Genomic DNA, 21,720 nt, shown 5'->3' with positions numbered 1-21,720 from the left:
TTTTTTTTTTTATGTCTTTTTAGGCCCCCACCTGTGGCATACGGAAGTTCCCAGGCTAGGGATGGAATCAGAGCTGTAGCTGCTGGCCTATGCCACAGCCACAGCAATGCGTCTGTGACATACACTACAACTCACGGCAACGCCCAGATCCTTAACCCACTGAGCTAAGCCAGGGATTGAACCTGCATCCTTGTAGATACTAGTTGGCTTCATTACCACTGCACCCCCATGGGAACTCCCATGTCTTTTTTGTTTGTAGGTTTAATTTGAGAATTGAGATTTAAATGTTGCACATAGTTCTATTCATGACATGAAAGCAAATTAAAATTTGTACCAATAAGAATATTATATCTAGGAATTCTTTTGTGGCCTAGTGATTAAGGATCTGGTGTTGTCACTGCTGTGGCTCGGGTTCGATAACTTCTGCATACTTCAGGTGAGGTCAGAAAAAAAAAAAAAAAGGAATATATCTGAAAGTAATTTGAGCCCTCTGCAGATTGGCCGCTTGTACTAAATATCAGTTTATGAGAGTATTTATTCACAAAAATTAAGTGATATTTATTTAATTATTTAGATGTGAATGGAGAAAAATATTTTATAAACTCTCTAAAGTTCTCCTGGATTTTTGTCAGTGTGTCTTGTTGAGGAAAACTTTAAAAAATAACATAAGCACACAGGAGTTCAGATAGTTTAGAAGGGTCTAAGCAGGCATTGAAACGGAAATGCCTAAAGATACCAGGTAGGGGACATGAACAATTGAAGTATGTGTCAGCTGGAAAGCACTTGCCTTTTAAAGAGGATGTCTGATAACTTGCCTTAAGTCAGATGTTGCCACGCTGGAATGGGGGCCCAATGTTCTTAGATTTTTTTTCCTTTTTTTTTTTTAAAGAGAAGCCAGAAATTCAGATTTATATGGGAAATTTCCTGATTTTCAAATGTCGGCAACTATTTCAGATATTTTAAAAATACTGCATGGGCCAAATAAAGCCCATCTGTAGGTGGGATGTGGTCCTTGGACTGCTAATTTGCAACCTTTGGCTGAAAGTGAAAAGCAAAAATCTCCTCTCCTTTCTAGATAGTATTTCTTCTGTACCTTTTAGAAAAATTTATTTTATTTTATTTATTTATTTTTTCGTCTTTTCCTAGGGCTGCACCTGCGGCATATGGAGGTTCCCAGGCTAGGGGTTGAATTGGAGCTGTAGCCGCCAGCCTACATCAGAGCCACAGCAACTCGGGATCCGAGCTGAGTCTGCGACTTACCCCACAGCTCATGGCAACGCCGGATCCTCAACCCACTGAGCAAGGCCAGGGATCGAACCCGAAACCTCATGGTTCCTAGTCGGATTCGTTAACTGCTGAGCCACGACAGGAACTCCTGGAACTCCTAGAAAATTTTTATGTCTACAGAGTTTTGTACATATGCACACATATATGTAGGTAATTGTTTATGTGTGTATATGTGTATATAGATATATAAAAATTAAGTGGATGTAAAAATTTTAGTAGTATTGCTATTTGAATAATTGTTTTTCCTATCCAGAGTCGTGGGTACCATAACTCATGTACCTCCTTTGCTTCAGTGGGAACTGGATTAGTTGTCAAGGTACTTGGATAGGCTAATCAAATAGATATGGTTGGGTTTTTTGTTTTGTTTTTTTTTTGTTTTTTGTTTTTCCTTTTTTGGCCACACCCACAGCATATGGAAGTTTCTGGGCCAAGGACTGAATCCGAGCGGGAAGCTGTGACCTATGCCACAGTTGCAGTAACCCTCAGTTCTTAACCCACTGTACTGGGCTGGAGATTGAACTAGCACCTCCACAGAGGCAAGCCAGATCATTATTAACCTACTGCACCACAGTGGGGATGCCAGTATGTTTGTAAGATTGACAGTGCAGCGGTGAAACTAATATAGTATAAATCAACTGTACTTCAATTAAAACTAAACACACGTAACAACCCCCCAAAAAACACCATGCAGTGGTGAATTTGATCTCCTCAAATACAGCAGCATTCTTTCACTGGTTTAAGTAACAAACTCTCATCCCGTAATTACATATAACTATTAAAACTAGTAGTGAGCTTATCTGAATTTACTTATGAGGTATTGTCAGAGAACATATTTTATAAGTTGAACTTTTTAGGAACCCAAAACATGAGACTGAAACTCACTGAAGAGGTTTAACCCTTATTAAATCACCTTGTACAGATGACACTAATACATTTTTCACTTGTTGGAAAGGTTTGATTTTGTAAGTGATTTTCTAATGATTTGCCAAAGTTAACATATGTCTTAGGGTGTGTAGCAGCTTATTTCAAATATGGAACTCTGCCTCACTGAATTTACTATGTATTGGGTTTTAAAAGACTCACTTTTAAAAATGAACAAGAGTTCCTGTCGTGGCGCGCAGTGGTTGACGAATCTGACTAGGAACCATGAGGTTGCGGGTTCAGTCCCTGCCCTTGCTCAGTGGGTTGGTGATCCGGCGTTGCCGTGAGCTGTGGTGTGGGTTGCAGATGTGGCTCGGATCCCGTGTTGCTGTGGCTCTGGTGTAGGCCGGTGGCTACAGCTCCGATTGGACCCCTAGCCTGGGAACCTCCATATGCTGCGGGAGCGGCCCAAGAAATAGCAAAAAGACAAAATAAATAAATAAATAAATAAAATAAAATAAAATAAAAATGAACAGTTTTGGGAGTTCCTGTCATGGCTCAGCGGAAATGAATCTGGCTGGGAACCATGAGGTTGCAGGTTTGATCCTTGGCCTCACTCAGTGGGTTAGGGATCTGTCATTGCTGTGAGCTGTGGTGTAGGTTGCAGACGCGGCTCAGATCTGGTGTTGCTGTGGCTGTGGTGTAGGCCAGTGGCTACAGCTCTGATTCGACCCCTTAGCCTGGGAACTTCCATGAGCTGAGGGCTTGGCTCTTAAAAAAAAAAAAAAGAAAAGTTCAGTTTTCTTAAAATGTTTGAGCCTCGGGCCTGTAAAGTGTTTCCAGGAGTTTGAACTTGAAGTATTGTGCTTGAAGTCAGTAATTCATAGCCTATTTGGAGCAACAACCTACTAATGATTGATTGAATGACAAACATGATGTGCTTCTAAAATGCCTTTTGGTCAGCATTTATTTTCTAAAGAAAATTTTGCTTTTTAATTAAAAAAGATAACTTTGATAACACACTTTGAGGAGTGGAAATCATTAGCTGAGGGGTAGGCTTTGCATACGGCTGTAACTGGGAACTACTACTGCTTTGAAAATATTTTAATAAAATAACAGTTATGACAAATAGTTTTATTATGACATAAATCTTATTGCACAAATAAAGTACTAAAAAGCAAAAAGGAAAAAATAAGACATACGAGACTCAGAAATAAACAATTTTAATCTTTTGATCTATATCCTAATACTGTGTCAGTATATGTGTGTGTATGTGTATACACTTGTATTTGCTTTACAAAAATGGAGTATTTACTGTATTCCAGGTATTGTTTTAAATGATTAAGTGTATTATTATTTTTTAAAATCTCTATTTGTTTATTTTGGCTGTGCCTGTAGCATATAGAAGTTCCTGGGTCAGGGACCAAACCCATGCCACAGCAGTGACCCAAGCTGCTGAAGTGACAATGCCATATCCTTAGCCTACTGTGCTAAGAGAACTCCTTAAGTGATCGAGTTTATAATTTATGTTCACAATAATTCTAGGAAATACATACTGTTATCCTCACTTTACAGAAAAGGAATAGAGGCTCAGTGAGGTTAAGTAACTTACCTAAAGTTATGTGGGTAATAAACGGTAGAAATAGAATTCAAATGTAAGCAGCCTGTGCTTCTTATTGCTATGTTTTACACACGATATGGTTTTCTAGGATTGCTGTAACAAATTACTACAAACTGGGTGGCTTAAAACAGATGTCTTCTCTTACAGTTCTGGAGGCTAGACGTCTGAATTCAGGGCATTGGCAGGGCCACATTCCCTCTGAAAGTTCTTAGAGAAGAATCCTTCTTTATTCTTCTCATGGCTCCCAGCTTCTCTCTGTCTCTCTTTCTTTCTTTCTCTCGTTCTCTCTTTCTTTTTTTTGCTTTTTAGGGCTGCACTTGGCAGCATACGGAGATTCCCAGGCTAGGAGTCTAATTGGAGCTATAGCTGCAGGCCTGCACCACAGCCACAGCAACATCAGATCCAAGCCTTGTCTGCAGCCTACGCCACAGTTCACGGCAATGCCTGATGGTTAACCCACTGAGCAAGGCCAGGGATGGAATCCGAAACCTCATGGTTCCTAGTCGGATTTGTTTCTGCTGCGCCACAATAGAAACTCCAGCTCCCAGAATTTCTTTGTGTTCCTTGGCATGGGGTTGCATCACTCAGGTTGCTGTCTCCGTAGTCACATGACTTCTGTGTGTGTGTTTTTGTCTGTCTCCATCTCCAGATCTCCCCCTACTTAGAATGATACCAGCCAGTTGGATTTAGGGCCTAACCTAATCTAGTATGACATCATTTTAACTAATTATGTTTGCAAAGACTCTCTTTCCAAATAAGATCATGGTTCTGAGGTTCTGGGTAGACATGAATTCAGGGGGATACTCTTCAAACAGTATACACACTATCTGTAATCTGTTTTAATTTAAAATTCTCTTATGACTATTTCTCTATTCTCTTTTCTCTTTTTGCCACTCCTCGGCATATGGAATCCCCAAGCCAGGGATCATGTCTGAGCCACAGTTGCAACCTAGGCCAGAGCTGTCACAGTGCTGGATCCTTCACCCATTTGTCCCAGTGGACCCAAGATACTGCCGATCTGTTGCGCCAGAGCAGGAACTCCTCTATTTCTCTATTCTTAGTAAATATGATTTTACACTTCTATTTTAAAGGCTTCACAGTATTCCTTTACATGGATGTAGAATAAATTAATTGCTTTTTGCTGAATATCAAGGTTTTCAATTTTTTGTCAGTACGAAGTGAGTATTGAATATCCTTGTCACTAAATCTTTGCTTGCATCCTTAATTATAATTTCCTTAGAATTTATTCATAGAATTAGGTTGCTGGGCTAAAGATGAATATGGTTTTAATGCTCTTAATACTTAATTGCCAAATTTTCTCCCTCATAAAAGCCAGACTAATTTCTATTTCTGCTACAACTGTATGAGTGAATATTTCTTTAATGCTTCATCAATGAACCTTATTATAATAAATTTTTTTTAACTTTGGTAGGTAAAAAAATGTGATCTTGTTTTAATTTGCATTTTATGATTTCTAGTGATTACTTTTCTTCTTCTTCTTCTTTTTTTTTTTTTGTCTTTTTGTCTTTTTGTCTTTTTAGGGCCGCACCTGTGGCATATGGAGGTTACCAGGCTAGGGGTCTAATCAGAGCTGTAGCCACTGGCCTACGCCAGAGCCACAGCAACGCCAGATCTGAGCCGGGTCTGTGACCCCTCACCACAGCTCACAGCAATGCCAAATCCTTAACCCACTGAGCGAGGTCGGATTCTTTTCTGCTGCGCCATGATGGGAACTCCTTTAATGATTACTTTTGTGTGCCAAATCTCTGATATATCTTTAATGAATTGACTGAATGTGACCTTTATCCATTTTTTTTTTTTCAATAGGAAAGTTTGCCTTTTTGGACAATAGAACTATTTTTTCCCACTGATTATAAACATAATAATATTGAATATAAAAAAAACAAGCAGGAGTTCCTGTAGTGGCTCAGCAGGTTGAAAACTCAACAAAGTGCAGGTTTGATCCCTGGCCTTGCCCAGTGGGTTAAGGATCCGGTGGTGCCGCAAACTGCAGTGTAGGTCACAGATATGGCTTGGGTCTGGTATCACCATGGCTGTGGGTAGGCTGGCAGCTTCAGCTCTGATTAGACCCCCTAGCCCTGGAACTTCCGTATGCTACAGGTATGGCCGTAAAAAGAAAACGAAAAAAAAAAACAAAAAAAAAACACCAACAATAGCAAATTCAGAAATGTCAAAGGAAGACAACACAGGCGCTTGTAATGCTACTCAAAGCTAATCACTGCTGTCAGTTTGTGTTTATACATGTGCATATATAGATCCTCATATGTATATTATATATTTTAAGTTAAAATGCAGTTATATAGTACTTAATGCTTTATAGCCTGCTTAATGCTTATCACTAAACATTAAGGATATTTTTCCATGTCTGTTTTTCATGGCTGTTAATATTCTATTTCTTGAGTGTTCTCTAACTTAAACAGCCTTTTATTATTTGTTTTTCACTATTATAAATATCTGTTAACTTGCCTAATTATTTCCTCCTTTCTTCCTTAATTTTCAAAAAGATTGTGGTGTATAACCCATATATTTACTTAGGACAAATTCTTAGAAGTGGGATTGCCACGTCGAAGATATGCCCTTTTGAAGGTTCTTGATAAGCATTGCCAGGTTGCCTCCATGAAGGGTGTACCAATTGATAATCTTACAGTTAGGCAATAGAAAGTCTGCTGAGAATTAGAATTTTTAATTTTTGTAGGGTATATTTATCTGATAGATAAAAGGCATTAATTGTGAAGTCTTAAGTTTTATGTGTGTTGGCTCCTTTTTTTCTAGACTTAACATTTTTATTTTGAAAAGTGTAATAAACCGTGTGTACCCATCATTTTAACAATTATTAATGTTTTGCCTCTTTTTCATCTACTAGAAAACAGGATTTTAAAGCAAATTCCAGCTATGTGGTGACTCTGTTGAGTTGTAATTAAATAAAATTCACCCATTTTAAGTGTGCAATTCAATGAGTTTTATAAATTTATAGCTTTGTATAGTCATCATCATGATACAATTTTAGGACATTTCTATCATTCAGGTAAGATTTATGCCAATTTGTAGTAAGTCCCCAATCTTACCCAGCCCCAGGCAACCACCATTCTGTTTTGCCCATGTTTTTCCAGTTTCCTATTCGTGTTTTAACTTCTTAAAATTTTATTTGGATATATAATCATAAAAATAATAAATGTTTCTTGTGATAAGTTTAGGTAGTACATAAATCCCTGTATTTCCCTCTCTTATCCCACTCTACAGAAGTGGCCATTATTCTGTTCTTTTAAAGATATATATTTTTTTAATGTTTTAATGGTTTTTATTTTTTCCATTATAGTTGGATTCAAAGATATTTTGACCTTTGTAGGCATGTATTTGATCAGGATGGTCACAGAGTATTTATGTATGCTGATGAGAAGTTATTGTTATACTTTCCTCCATTCTCCATGCATCCCATCTCCTGGAGTGCCTGTTGTGGCTCAGTGGATTAAGGATCCAGCTTTGCCATGAGCTGTGGTGTAGGTTGCAGACATGGCTCAGATCCTACATTGCTGTGGCTGCGGTGTAGGCCAGCAGCTGTAGCTCTGATACGATCCCTCGCCTGGGAACTTCCATATGCCTTGGGTGCAGCCCTAAAATAAATAAGTAAGTAAATAAAAGTCTCTCAATCCCTTCTCCTAACCATTTCTGTGAAAAAGAACTGTCTTCTGTATGGATAGCTAAGTCATGAATGTCTTCCTTGATAGGTATCTTTAGGTTTTCAGTGCTAGGCCTTGTTGTGAAATTTTCACCTCCACAGTGCTTTAAAACAAACTTTGGTATTTTTTTCTTTTTTTGTTTCTCTTTTTAGGGCTGAGCCTGTGGCACATGCAAGTTCCCCTGCTAGGGGTCAAGTTGGAGCTGCAGCTGCCAACCTACACCACAGCCACAGCAAGCCAAATCTGCAACCTACACAGCATCTAGTGGCAATGTGGAATCCTTAACCCACTGAGCAAGGCCCGGGATCAAACCCGCGTCATCATGGATACTAGTAGGGTTTGTAACCTGCTGAGCCACAAAAGAACTCCCTGATATGTTGTTCAGCATGGACTTTAGGCCAAGCCATTTCAGATCCATCATCCACCTTAGTTGTCAAGATTTTTTTTTTTAATTTTTATTTATTTATTTATTTTTTGTCTTTTTTGCCATTTCTTGGGCCGCTCCCATGGCATATGGAGGTTCCCAGGCTAGGGGTAGAATCGGAGCTGTAGCTACCTGCCTACGCCGGAGCCACAGCAACTCGGGATCCGAGCCACGTCTACAACCTACACCACAGCTCATGGCAACGCCAGATCCTTAACCCACTGAGCAAGGCCAGGGATCGAACCCGCGACCTCATGGTTCCTAGTCGGATTCGTTAACCACTGCGCCACGATGGGAACTCCAAGATTTTTTTTTTTAAATGGGAGAGCTTGGTATGTAGGTCTTATGTATAGAGTCTTATCCTCCTCCTTATACTTTAAAATACATGCACAAATGGAATCATACTATGCATACTGTTTGTAAATTAGCCTGTTTCACTTCACAATATGGACATCATGTTTCTTTTTTTTTTTTTTTTTTTAATGAATGCATGGTGTTCTGTTGTGGCTGACCATATTTTATTTAAACACTTCCTTGTTGATGGACAGTTTCTAGTTATTTGTTTTTAGAAAGCTGCTTTGGTGTAGATATCTTTATACAAAGTGTAGATACAGTCTTTGAAGTGGAATTGCTGGGGCCGGGTGTATGGGCAATTTAAATTTTAATAGGTAGTATCAAATTCACTTCAAAAGTTGTACCAATTTTCATTTTTACTATCAGTTACAAGATTGCCTATTCTACAACTCTCTTAGCAAGGGAAGAATGATCTTTGTCTTTATATTGTTGCTGATCTGATAGGTTAAATATATATTCATTTAAATTTGTATTGCTCTAATTATGAGTGAGGTAGAATATCTTTCCTTATCTTTTTTGGCCATGTGATTTGATTTGAAATGTCAGCAAATCCTTTCTTAATTTGTCATGTATCAAATGCTTATGTATGTTTTTGGGCTTGGTTTTTGTATTTCTTCCTTTTTTGTATTAGTATGTATCTCCAGTTTTCTAAGGTCGAATAAGAGGTTTAATGTTCACTTAAAAATTTTTTGTTTTTGTTTTTGTTTTTTTTGCTTTTTAGGGCTGCACCTGCAGCATATGGAAATTCCCAGGCTAGGGGGCAAGTTGGGGCTGCAACTGCTGGCCTACATCACAGCCACAGCAATGCTGGATCCTTAACCCACTGAATGAAGCTAGAGATTGAACCTCATCCTCATGGATACTAGTCTGGTTTGTAACCTGCTGAGCCACAATGGGAACTCCCGGAAAAGTATTTTTAAAAGGAAGTACAGGAGTTCCTGTCGTGGTGCAGTGGTTAACGAATCCGACTAGGAACCATGAGGTTGCGGGTTCGGTCCCTGCCCTTGCTCAGTGGGTTAACGATCCGGCGTTGCCGTGAGCTGTGGTGTAGGTTGCAGACGCGGCTGGGATCCCGCGGTGCTGTGGCTCTGGCGTAGGCCGGTGGCTACAGCTCCGATTCAACCCCTAGCCTGGGAACCTCCATATGCCGAGGGAGCGGCCCAAGAAATAGCAAAAAGACAAAAAAAAAAAAAAAAAAAAAAGGAAGTACATTTTATTATAATATAATTTTCATTTAATCCAAATATAAATGCACATGGTTTAAAGGGTAAGGTGGGGAGTTCCCGTTGTGGCACAGTGGTTAAGGAGTCTGACTGGGAGCCATGGGGTTTCGGGTTTGGTCCCTGGCCTGGCTCAGTGGGTTGGGGATCTGGCGTTGCCGTGAGCTGTGGTGTAGGTCACAGATGCAACTTGGATCCCGTGCTGCTATGGCTCTGATGTAGGCTGGCGGCCACAGCTCCAATTAGACCCCTAGCCTGGGAACCTTCATATGCTGCTGGTGCAGCCCTCAAAAGACAAAAAAATAATAATAATTAAAAAAAAAAAAAAGGGTAAGGTAGTTATACAGGCTTGTTAAAAGGAACCAGGGATTCTAGACTCCTTTTTTCTTATTTCATTCCCCAAAGGCAGTTTTTTTTTCTTTTAGGGATTTTTGGGCTTTTCCCTCTCTGTTGACTTTTTTTCTGTTTTGACCATTGTCTCTTGACTACCCACAGGGAGATGAGGATGTTACTCTGAGAGAGTCAATGCGGTGGTGAAGAGCAAAGTTCAAAGCCCCTGCTCTTTACTCTGTAACTTTTGGCAAGTTACTCTCTCGGTGCCTTGATTTCTTTATATATAAGGAAAATCCCAGCTTTTATTTGAGCATTGGATAAATAAATAGATGTAAAGATGTAGAACTGTGCCCAGCACATGGTAACTTTTAGTTACATTCACCCTATCTTTCATGCTCCCATTTTATTTGTAATTTGATTAAATTAGGTTTCAGTGTTTATGTTTAAACTATTAAAATCTTTGACACTTGAGCCATTAGTTTACTTGTATTCCTTTTCCTTTTCTGCACAGTCTTTTGCACCCCCACCAGAGAATAATTGTCTTAAGTTTTTTGGTTTGCTCAGTCTCATAGATGTTGTAAAAGCTTTATTACTTAAGTTTCAGGTATACAGCATTATAGTTCAACATCTGTGTACAACATCTGTATATAATATCTGTATATAGGATAGACAGAAAATTTTGTTTTGTTTTTTTCTGTATAAGGATCAGATTTTTAAAAAAATTATCCTCAAACTCCTTTGCCAACTATACATCTTTTCTCAGTAGGTTTAGACACTTTAGCTATTCTATCAGTTTTTTGTTGTTGTTGTTTTTTTGTCTTTTGTCTTTTGTTGTTGTTGTTGTTGCTATTTCTTGGGCCGCTCCCTCGGCATATGGAGATTCCCAGGCTAGGGGTTGAATCGGAGCTGTAGCCACCGGCCTACGCCAGAGCCACAGCACCGCGGGATCCGAGCCGAGTCTGCAACCTCCACCACAGCTCATGGCAACGCCGGATCGTTAACCCACTGAGCAAGGGCAGGGACCGAACCGGCAACCTCATGGTTCCTAGTCGGATTCGTTAACCACTGCACCACGACGGGAACTCCCTGTTCTATCTATCAGTTTTATATTTTCGAAGACGTCTCTTCCCGAGTGTTTGACCAACTATGATTAGACTGGTTGAACTCTAGGTCTGCTGCTCAGATGCCCTGGGGATTTCTTTCATGCTCCCCCTGCTTTGTTGGAACCCCTATTTCCTGGACCCCGTTTTTAAAAATTTCCTAAGAATACAGAGGAGATAAAGTTTGAGACCTTCATATCCCATAACTATATTTTACTCTCATGTTTAGTTGGTCACCCAGGTTTAGCTACCTAACTAAGATTGGAAATATTTTTTTTCAAAACTTCGAAGGCACTGTTCCTTTGTCTTCTTTTTTTCCAGTGGAAATGTTGAAATGTGATACTATTCTGATTCTTTGTTCTTTGAGTGAATTCTATTTTTTACCTTTCTGGAAGCTTTGGTAACTTTACTATGTGCCCAGTGTCCTGAAATTTGATGGTGATGCATTCCAGCATGTGTTTCCTTAGGTTGAGCTTAGCTTTGGGAACCCTTTTAGTTGGAAACTGTCTTCTTATTCTTGGAATATTTCCTATTTTTTTTTCTTCCAGTTTAAGATATAATTGACATACAGCACTATGTCAGTTATATCCCTAGTGCTTATTTATCTTATATCTGGGAGTTTGTACCTTCTGATGACCTTCATCCAATTCCCCCCCTGCCTCTGGTAACCACAAATCTGATGTCTCTTTCAGTGAGTTTGTTTTTGAAGTATAGTTGACCTAGAATATTATGTTTGTTCCTGTTACCAACATAGTGATTTGGCATTTCTGTACATACCAAAATGATCACCACAGTAAGTCTAAGTCTAGTTATGATTTGTCACCATACAAAGATATTACATAGTTAGTGATTGTATTCCTCACACTGCTCATTTCATGGCTGTGACTCATTTATTTTGCAGCTGAAAGTTTGTACTTCTTAATCTCCCTCACCTATTTCTTTCCTTCTCCTCCCCTCTCCCCTCTGTTTTGTTGTGTTGGCTCATTTGTTTTGTTTTTTATTTTTTATTTAAGTTTTTTTTTTTTTTTGGTGGGGGGCAGTGCTGTGCCTATGGCATGTGGAAGATCCCTGGCTAGGGATCTGACCCACACCACAGCAGTGACAGCATTGGATCCTTAACCCGCTAGGCCACAGGGCAACCCCTGTTTTGTTTTTTAGATCTTGGAAATTTTCTTGAATTAATTCTTTGACTTCCTCTTCTTCCTATTGTCTCTTCTCTTTTCTTAGATCTCCTATTTTTTAGAAATGGTCTGGTCCTCTATTTTGCCTTTTTTTCGTTTTTCACCTTTTGACAAAATTTTTGCTTGGTTTATGAGATTTCCTCCGTGTTGTTTTCTTTAAGTTGCCTTTTCTGTTTGCTTTAGTTTTTTTTCTTTCATATTAGATACTTTACCTTAAATACTTGTTGGTTCTTAGTTATCTACTCTTACTTTTAAGAGTAGGACACTAAAAGTGTATTGCAAGTTAAGGGCCTGACAGCTCCACCCATTTCCTCCAGGGTGGGGCAGTCATCAGGCTGTGCAGTGTTTAGACTATATTAGGGGGTCTGAGGTCTAACTCTTCGGTTTAGGCAAATGCATAGCTCCTCCTGTTTTTATCCATGTCTTCGCCTTCATTTGTGGGGGACCTGGTGCTCTTAATTTCTCTTAATTTCTGAACCTTTTGGGGGTTCCTTTTTTTTTTTTTTTTTTTTTTTTTTGTCTTTTTGCTATTTCTTGGGCCGCTCCTGCGGCATATGGAGGTTCCCAGGCTAGGGGTCTAATCGGAGCTGTAGCTCCCGGCCTACGCCAGAGCCACAGCAATGCGGGATCCGAGCCGCGTCTGCAACCTACACCACAGCTCACGGCAACGCTGGATCGTTAACCCACTGAGCAAGGGCAGGGATCGAACCCGCAACCTCATGGTTCCTAGTCGGATTCGTTAACCACTGCGCCACGACGGGAACTCCAGGGGGTTCCTCATTTTAAGTTGGGTTGCATCTCTACTTGTCCCCATTGCTGGCTGAGGAAGAGTCATCTTTCTTAGGGGTGGGCTGTCACTTACCACTTGTCTCTTTGCTTTCTGGCCACCCAGATGTTACCTCCTCATTTTGTCCTTGTGAATTTATAACTCCCCCCACTTGTCTTCTAGTTCATCAGGCAGCTATAGCAAGAATATCATTGTGTGACTTATAAACAATAGAGTTTTATTCCTTACAGATCTGGAGGCAGGGAAGTCCCAAGATCAAGATGTCAGCAGATTTGACGTCTGATGAGGGTCTGATTCCTGGTTTATAGATGAATGATTTTTAATAAGTTTACAGAACTGAGCAACCATCACTAATATTTTCATCATTCCAATAAGATTTCTTTTGCCTGTTTTTAAAACAATTGTTTAAATCTTTTATTTTTTTTATTAAAGTATAGTTGGTTTACAAGGTTATATTAGTTTCAGGTGTAAGCAAAATGATTCAGTTATAAATTATATATATCTGTTCTTTTTCAGATTCTTTTCCCATATAGGTTATTATGGAACATTGAGTAGAGTTCCCTGTACTATACAGTAAGTCCTTGTTGGTTATTATTTTATTTTATAAAAAAATTAAAAAAAAAAAAGACCAAAAAAGCAAATTTTTTTTAAGGAGTTCCCATCATGGCTCAGTGGTTAACGAATCCGACTAGGAACCATGAGGTTTTGGGTTCGATCCCTGCCCTTGCTCAGTGGGTTAACGATCCGGTGTTGCCATGAGCCGTGGTGTGGGTCGCAGACGCGGCTCAGATCCCTAGTTTCTGTGGCTGTGGTGAAGGCCGGGAGCTACAGCTCCGATTAGACCCCTAGCCTAGGAACCTCCATATGCTGTGGGTGTGGCCCTAGAAAAGACAAAAAGACCCCCCCCCCCAATTTTTTTTTTTTTGGTGTTTAAATTTTTTTGGCTGTGCCTGTGGCATGCAGAAGTTCCTGGGGCAGGGATTGAATCCACTTCACTGCAGCGACCCAAGCCACAGCATTAACAACGCAGGATCCTTAACCCACTGCACCACCAGGGAACTTCCTCTTCTGCCTGTTTATAGTTAATCCCCATTGCTATCCTTAGCCTTAGGCGGCCATTAATCTTTTATCTGTTTCTAAATAGTTGTCATTTCTTTGCTTTTTATTTCAATGGAATCATTATAAGTGATCTTTTCTATCTGGCTTCTTTTACTTAGCATAATGTTTATGAGGTTTATCCATGTTTTATCATCTGTTAGTATTTTGCTCATTTTTATTGCTGAGTAATTTTCCATTGTATGGATATATCACATTTTGCTTATCCATTCACCAGTGATGGACATTTGGATTTTTTCTGCTTTTTGGCTATTATGAATAAAACTGTTGTGAGCAGTTTTATTTCTTCTGGGTTGATACCTAGGAATTGATTGCTAATTTTATGTTGTAAAGTTACATTTAATTTTTTAAGAAGCTACCAAACTCTTTTCCAAAGTTACTACCATTTTACATTCCCACCACAGTTTATGAGCGTGCTCTCTATGAACTTTATACCCCTTTTTTTTTTTCCTGAACCATTTGAGATAAACTGCAGACATCATGACATTTCACCCTTTAGTCCTTCAGCAGATAACTCCTAAGAACAAGGACATCTTCTTACCTATCTGCAATATTATTGTCCCTTCCAAGGAATTTATCGTGGAAATCCAATATACAGTTCCTACCTAGATTTTCCTATTTGTTCTCTAAATGCTCTTTATAAGTTTTTTAAAAAATCCAGAATCTTCTCAAACATCTCGCATTACATTTGATTGTCATATCTTTAATCTAGAACAGTCCCTCACTTTTGTCATTTGCATGTTTTATGACCTTGACTTTTTTCTTTTTTCTTTTTTTTTTTGTCTTTTTGCTATTTTTTGGGCTGCTCCCACGGCATATGGAGGTTCCCAGGCTAGGGGTCCAATCGGAGCTGTAGCCACTGGCCTCCACCACAGCGATGGCAACGCTGGATCCTTAACCCACCAAGCAAGGCCAGGGATTGAACCCGCAACCTCATGGTTCCTAGTCGGATTCGTTAACCACTGCACCACGACGGGAACTCCGACCTTGACATTTTTAAGAGTCCAAACCAGTTTTCCTCTAGAGTGTCTCATACAGTTGACTAGTCTCTTTCCTTATAGTTAGTCAAATTAAATGTTGTTGTTAGAAATAATAATATAGATGATTCTGTGTCATCTACTGCTAGTTTGTCCCTTTATTATGGTAAATTTGAATATTTAGTGAAGATGGTATCTACCTATTATTCTCTTTTGTAATTAATAAGTAATCTATGAGAGACTGTGAGTATCCTTTTCCCCAGAACTCTTTCTCCTGTTGTATTTTCCATTGATGATCCTTGCTTGAATTGTTCATTGCCTGGTGGTTGCAAAAAAATAATTTTCTAATTCTGTATTTCTTTCTATATTTGTTAGTTGGCAGTGTCTTGTAAAGATATTGCTAATTTTTAAATGGAATTTATCAGAGTCTTGAAGGATTTATGGTGAATGAAACAGATTTTGTTTTTCTTAGTAGTGGGGTGCTAAATATATTTACATTACCCTCAGCCACAGAGGATCCAAAGAAAAGGTACAAGAGAGAGAGATCTCAACCTTTTTAAAGCTTGAAATGTATAAACTCTTGCACTGCGTTTGCATTATTTGGGGATGTTTGCTGCTTTTCTTTCTTTGAGAGACCACTCTTTTTTTTTAGGAAGAATCAGAAAAACCTGTAGAAACATTTCCCCCCAGCTTCTTAGTATTTTTTGTAAACCAAATTAGGTAATTTTTTCCCCATGTTTCTTTGGATGGTTTTGTAATTTTTTTTTTTTTTTTTTTTTTGGTAGTAATTTAACTGGTGGTACTTATGCAGTGTCATGTAAAGTGGCTATTTTAAAAATCCTTTTCTTCTGTAATGTATAAGAAATGCCCTGGTTGAATGAGCTGTCCAAACCTGACTGCCCAGCTGTGAAAACATGAACAGAATATTTGAGACTGACTGTAACTGTCGTAGGCCTTTTTTAGGCGATATTCTTTACATGTCGTCTTCCTTGTTTGTTCTCAGTGATTAGTTGCTACTAAAAATGGCACCAATTTCTAACATTTTTATGTTGTCATTTAGATTAGTTTGTAAAAGAAAAAAAAAGGCCTGATCCTCTCAAGTTTGTGAGCTGTGATAAAATCTACCTTTATCCTAGTCTTTCTCCATGTTCCAACCAGTTTAATTTAGCCTTTCAGTCTAAGTATGTAGTTTTTTAAGGTCCCTATCTCATATGTACTAGAGAACAGCCAAATATAGCCACAGAGTATTTGGAGATGGGTTGGCTGCAGGATGAGCAGAGTAGGCACTAATGCCATGTGACATTATTTAGTTGTGATGATAACATTGCATTGACTTTGTTCATCATATTACATAGAACTTGGCCAAGATTTATTTACCTTTTTGTTCTTAGAGACGAGAATAAAATTATGTAGGGTCTTAGGCATGTACCCTAGTTTCCAATTCCTAGGGCAGATATGCTGAGGTTTACTTTTTAAACATTTCTTTTGGCTGTGCCTATGGCATATAAAAGTTCCCAGGCCAGGGATTGAACTTGAGCCACAGCAGTGACAACTTAACAGTGATCCTTGGAATTCTTGCTGTGGTGCAGCAGGATCAGCTGTGTCTTAGGATTGCTGGGCCGCAGGTTGAATTCCTGGCCTGGCACTGTGGGTTAAAGATCCTGAGTTGCTGCAGCTGTGGCTTAGGTCACAACCGCAACTCAGATCTGATCCCTGGTCAGGGAACTCCGTATGCTACAGGGTAGCCAAAAAAGAAAAAACAAAACAAAACCCCAAACAAAACAGTGATCCTTAACTTCTAGGCCACAAGGGAACTCCTGAGGCTTACTTTTGTTTTATCTCCAAAGATGGTATGGTCATCATGGTTCCCTAAGGGAGATGAAACTGAAGATGCTTTGAAGCTGGCCCCTTGAGTGCACCGTCAGGAAGTCCTTAGGCAAGATGTATTAGATAGGTGTGGAGTATTTTTTTTCAAAGCTGTGTAAAAGATGTGAGATTTTTTTTCAAAGCCCCTGAGTTTTTTTTTTTTTTCCCTTCTCTGTGCACAGAAACAACAGATAGATTAGAGACTTGAATGTTGGTTTACAATTTAGCGTTTTGGCACTTTCTCCTTTTTTAAAAATGAAAAGAATAAAAGTTCCTAGCGTTTTTTAGAAAGTAGCCCTCTGACTAGGCTGTAGGATAAGACACATTTTGACCATTGCTGGCTTATTCTAAGTTCCTTGTGAGGTGAACACACTTTTGAAAAACATAATTATAGATTTACTTGATCATTTTGTAACTGTTACTTTAAATTATGTCCCAAAGAAAGGTTTATGAACAACAGTAAACCACAAATGTTTTGTTTATGAGGATAGTTTTGTCTGAATCACATTTTCTGTTTGTCATTCTGGGACTTTTGGGGTATCAAACATTTTCATGTCTACTCTGGGTATGTCTACTCTGTTCTAGTAGCTTCAGAAATTTTGGTTGGCACTGAGCCTAGCAATTGTTTATCTTTTCAGGAAGTATCCATGACAGTTAAATGGGTGGGGTGGGGATGGGGGGAGAAGGGGCAAGAAAAACAGGAATTACTTCTAAATATGCATCTTTAATGGATAATTGAATTCCTGAGAGCAAAGTTCTTTTGAAGGACAATGACTAAGCAGAAAATAGTACCTTTTTATTTGTAACGTTTCTTTAGTCTGCTTTTATAGTCATAGTTTTTTTTTCCTTGTATGATGAATATTTTCAAACATATAGCAAAGTAGAAAGAGTAATATAATAGCCATTGTATTTGTTTTTTGCTCTTGTTAATAAATTACAACAAACTTACTGGTTTTAAAAAACACCAATTTATGATTTTATAGTTATGGAGTTCAGAAGTCCAAAAAGAGTTTCAGAGGACTAAAATTAAGATGTAGTATCAGGGCTGTGTTCTTGCTGGAGAATTAGTTTCTTTGCCTTTTCCTACTTCCAGGGACCACATAGATTCTTAGGCTTATGGCCTCATTTCTCCATCTTCAAAGCCAGCAGGTCATGTGAGTCCTTCTCACACTGTTCTCTCTCTGGTTCCATCTTCCAGTTCCCTCTTCCACTCTTAAGAAAGTGATTACATTGCATTCAGCTGGATAATCTAGGCTAATGTTCTCTCTCCAGGTTACCTGATTAGCAACCATAAATCCCCTCTGCCATCAACATAACATATATGCACATCACGGAGGTATGGACATAATTGAGGTGATGAAAATGTTCTGAAAAATGGTAATGGTTTTACAGTTCATTCATAACTTTACTAAAAATCATTGATTTGTGCAGTTGAAATCGGTGGATTTTATGCTGCCTAAGTCATACTCGAATAAAGTTGTTTTTCTAGCCTTTAGATGTTCTCCTTTGCTTTTAGGAGTAAGTCCAAAGTTCTTCTTAAAAAATTTTTTTTAAAGTTTTATTGAAGTATAGTTAATGTTGTGATAATTTCTGCCGCACAACAAAGTGACCCAGGCATACATATACACACATCCATTCTCTCTGATTCTTTTCCTACATAGATTATCACAGAATACTGGGTAGAGTTCTCTGTGCTATACAGCAGGTCCCTGTTGGCCAGTCGTTCCATATGGCTCAGTGTGTATACGCTAATTTGTCTTTTCTAGGGCCGCACCCTCGGCATATGGAGGTTCCCAGGATAGGGGTCCAATCGGAGCTGTAGCCGTCGGCCTATGTCAGAGCCACAGCAACATGGGATCTGAGCCACATCTGTGACCTACACCACAGCTCATGGCAACGCCGGATCCTTAACCCAGTGAGCAAGGCCAGGGATAGAACCTGCCACCTCATGGTTCCTAGTCAAATTTGTTAACCACTGAGCCACAATGGGAACTCCCCAAGTTCTTAATGAAGTGTATTGGTCTCGTCCTAATTAAATTTTTAAAAATTGCGGCAAAATAGACATAACGTAGAATTTACCACCTTAACCATTTTTATATATACAATTCAGTAGTGTTAAACATATCGTGCAGTTGGTCTCCAGAAAGCTTTCATTTTGCAAAACTGAAACTCTTTACCATTAAACAAAAAAACATTCATTTCCCCTTTCCCTTAGCCTGTCAGTGTTATTCTCCTTTCTGTTTCTATGAATTTGACTACTCTAGATTCCCCGTATAAGTGAATAATATAGTATTTGACTTTCCATGACAGCTTATGTCTCTTAGCATAATGTCCTCAAAGTTCATCCGTGTGTCACATGTGGCAGTTTTTCGTTTTTAAGGCTCAGTAATTGTATGTATATACCACATTTTGTTTAATCCATTCATCCGTTGATGGACACTTGGGTTGCTTCCATCTTTTGGGTGTTGTAAATAATGCTAGTTTTATCCTGCAATTGCAGCCACTCAGTCATATCATCAGGCCCCATTTCTAGTTCTCTTGCTATACCCATCACATCTGCAGTTACGTCCTCTAGGGAAGAAGACCTGAACCCTCCAAGTCATCCGCGAGGATGAGGGTTGCAATCAGCTCCTTCCAAACCCCTGTAAATATTCATCTTTTGACCTCCTCCCACAAATCACCAATGTCCCTAACGGCATCCAGAACGGTGAGTCCTTTCCACAGGGTTTTCAAGGGACTGCCCATATCTACCAGAGAATCACTGTCTGTGGCAGCTATAGCCTCACAGATTGTATTTCTTGGAAGTCGAAGGCGTCCCCCCGGTGGCACAGTGGGTTAAGGATCCGGTGTTGCCACTGCAGTGGCTCGGGCCCCCACCGTGGCACAGGTTCGATCCCTGGCCCTGGAACTTCTGCATGCCATGAGTTTGGCCAAAAAAAAAAAAAAAAAAAAAAAGACTTGGAAGTTGAAATGACTCCTTGACCCATGGCTGCAGAATGGGTGTTGTGCTGGCAGGCTTGAAAACCACATGAATCTCAGTGTTTGTGTCCAGCAGAGCTCTTGGGTGACCAGGAACATCATCGGCAGTCTCAGCGGTGGGCTTGAAATATTCGCAGACCATGTGGCAAAAAACAGATGTACGGTCCTCCAGGCTTTGTTGTTCCATGTACAGAGCGCAGGCAGGGTAGAGATTTAGCAAAGCTCTTAAAGGCCCCGGGGTTTACAGAGTGGGAAATGAGTACTGGCTTCAACGTACAGCCACCAGTTACATTAGCCCTAACAAAAACTCTGTCCTCTGAAGCCAGACACAGAAAGTCCTAGACGACATCTTCTTGAGACCAATATAAAGCTCTTCCATCTACACTGAAAATCGATTGTTAGTACAGCCACCTTCGTGAATCTTCTTACCCACATCATCTGGAAAACTTGCTGCAGCTTCTGCTTCAGCACGTGCCGCTTCACCTGGCACTTTTATGTTATGGAGATGGCTTCTCTCCTTAAACTTCAAGAACCACCTCTGCTAGCTTTAACCTCTCTTTCTGCAGCTTCCTCACCTCTCAGCCTTGTTCACAGAGTTGAAGAAGAAGGCCTTGCTCTGGATTAGGCTCTGGCTTTAGGGAATGTTGTGGCTGTTTGATCTTCTGTCCAGACCACTCAAACCTTCTCCACACCAACAGTATGGCTGTTTTACTCTCTCATCATCTGTGTGTTCACTGGAGTAGCACTTTTCATTTCCTTTAAGAACTTTTCCTTTGCTTTCACAGCTTGGCATGTTGACATGCCTTCCTCAATAAGCTTAATCATTTCTAGCTCAAAAGCTAGAAAAAATGTGGGAGATGTGTGACTTTCCTTTCACTTGAACATTTAGAGGCCATTGCAGGGTTACCAACTGACCTAATTTCAATATTGTTGTGTCACAGGGAATAGGAAGGCCTAAGGAGAGGGAGAAAGATGGGGGAATGACTGGTTGGTAGAGTGGTCAGAAAACACACAGCACTTATCAATTAAGTTCATAGTTGTTTTGTTTTGTTTGCTTTTTAGGTCCACCCTTGCCGCATATGGAAGTTCCCAGGCTAGGGGTCAAATTGGAGCTGCAGCTCTCAGCCTGCGCCACAGCAGCACGGGGTCTGAACCATGTCTGTGACCTACACCACAGCTCACGGCAAAACCGGACCCTGACACACTGATTGAGGCCAGGGATCGAATCTGCATCCTCATGGATACTATAGGATTTGTTTCTGCTGAGCCACGACAGGGACTCCTAAGTTCATGGTCTTTATGGGTACAGTTCATGGCATTCCAAAACAGTTACAATAGAAACATCATATATCACTGATCATAGATCACTCTAACAAATATAATAATAACAAAACATTTGAAATGTGAGAATTAACAAAATTGTGACGCAGAGACACAGAATGAATGCTGATGGAAAAATGGTACTGATAGACTTGCTAAGCTGCAGGTTTGCTACAAATTTTCAGTTTTTTGTTGTTTTACCCGGGGCTCTACCCCCAATGGGCTTATGGAATTTCCCAGGTCAGGGATTGAATCTCAGCTGCAGCTGGGACTGTGCCACTGTTGGGGCAGTGGCACTTCCTTAACTCACTGCACTGGGCTTGAGATCGAGCCCACAGCTCACCAGCAACCCTAGCTGCTACAGAGAAAATGCCAGATCCTTAATCCCCTGTGCCACAGCGGGAAATCCCAAACTTTCATTTTGTTTAAAAAGAAAACAAAAAGCAGCTATCTGTAAAGTGCAATAAAGTGAAGCACAATAAAATGAGATATGTTTATAGTCCCATTATAAAATTGTGAGGGCTGGAGTTCCTGTCGTGGTTCGGTGGAAATTAATCCAACTGTTATTCATGAGGTTTCGGGTTCAATACCTGACC

General features: G+C 39.7%; 1 protein-coding gene and 1 long non-coding RNA gene across 11 annotated transcripts in view; both read left to right on the top strand.

Moving 5' to 3' along the window:
* The window catches only part of ILRUN (inflammation and lipid regulator with UBA-like and NBR1-like domains), a 105,173-nt gene that overhangs the window by 8,315 nt on the left and 75,138 nt on the right, over positions 1–21,720 (top strand).
* LOC146401511 (uncharacterized) lies at positions 508–3,340 on the top strand. The gene is made up of 2 exons (XR_014810068.1): positions 508–739; positions 2,888–3,340. It is a non-coding gene; the product is annotated as an uncharacterized LOC146401511 (long non-coding RNA).

Source organism: Sus scrofa, chromosome 7 (assembly GCF_054392235.1).
Source record: "Sus scrofa isolate SSC_HxYL_T2T_F1_AM1 chromosome 7, Sscrofa_HxYL_maternal_Yorkshire_Landrace_v2.0, whole genome shotgun sequence".
Lineage (NCBI taxonomy): Eukaryota > Metazoa > Chordata > Mammalia > Artiodactyla > Suidae > Sus > Sus scrofa.
This window is presented reverse-complemented; position numbering and strand designations above follow the sequence as displayed.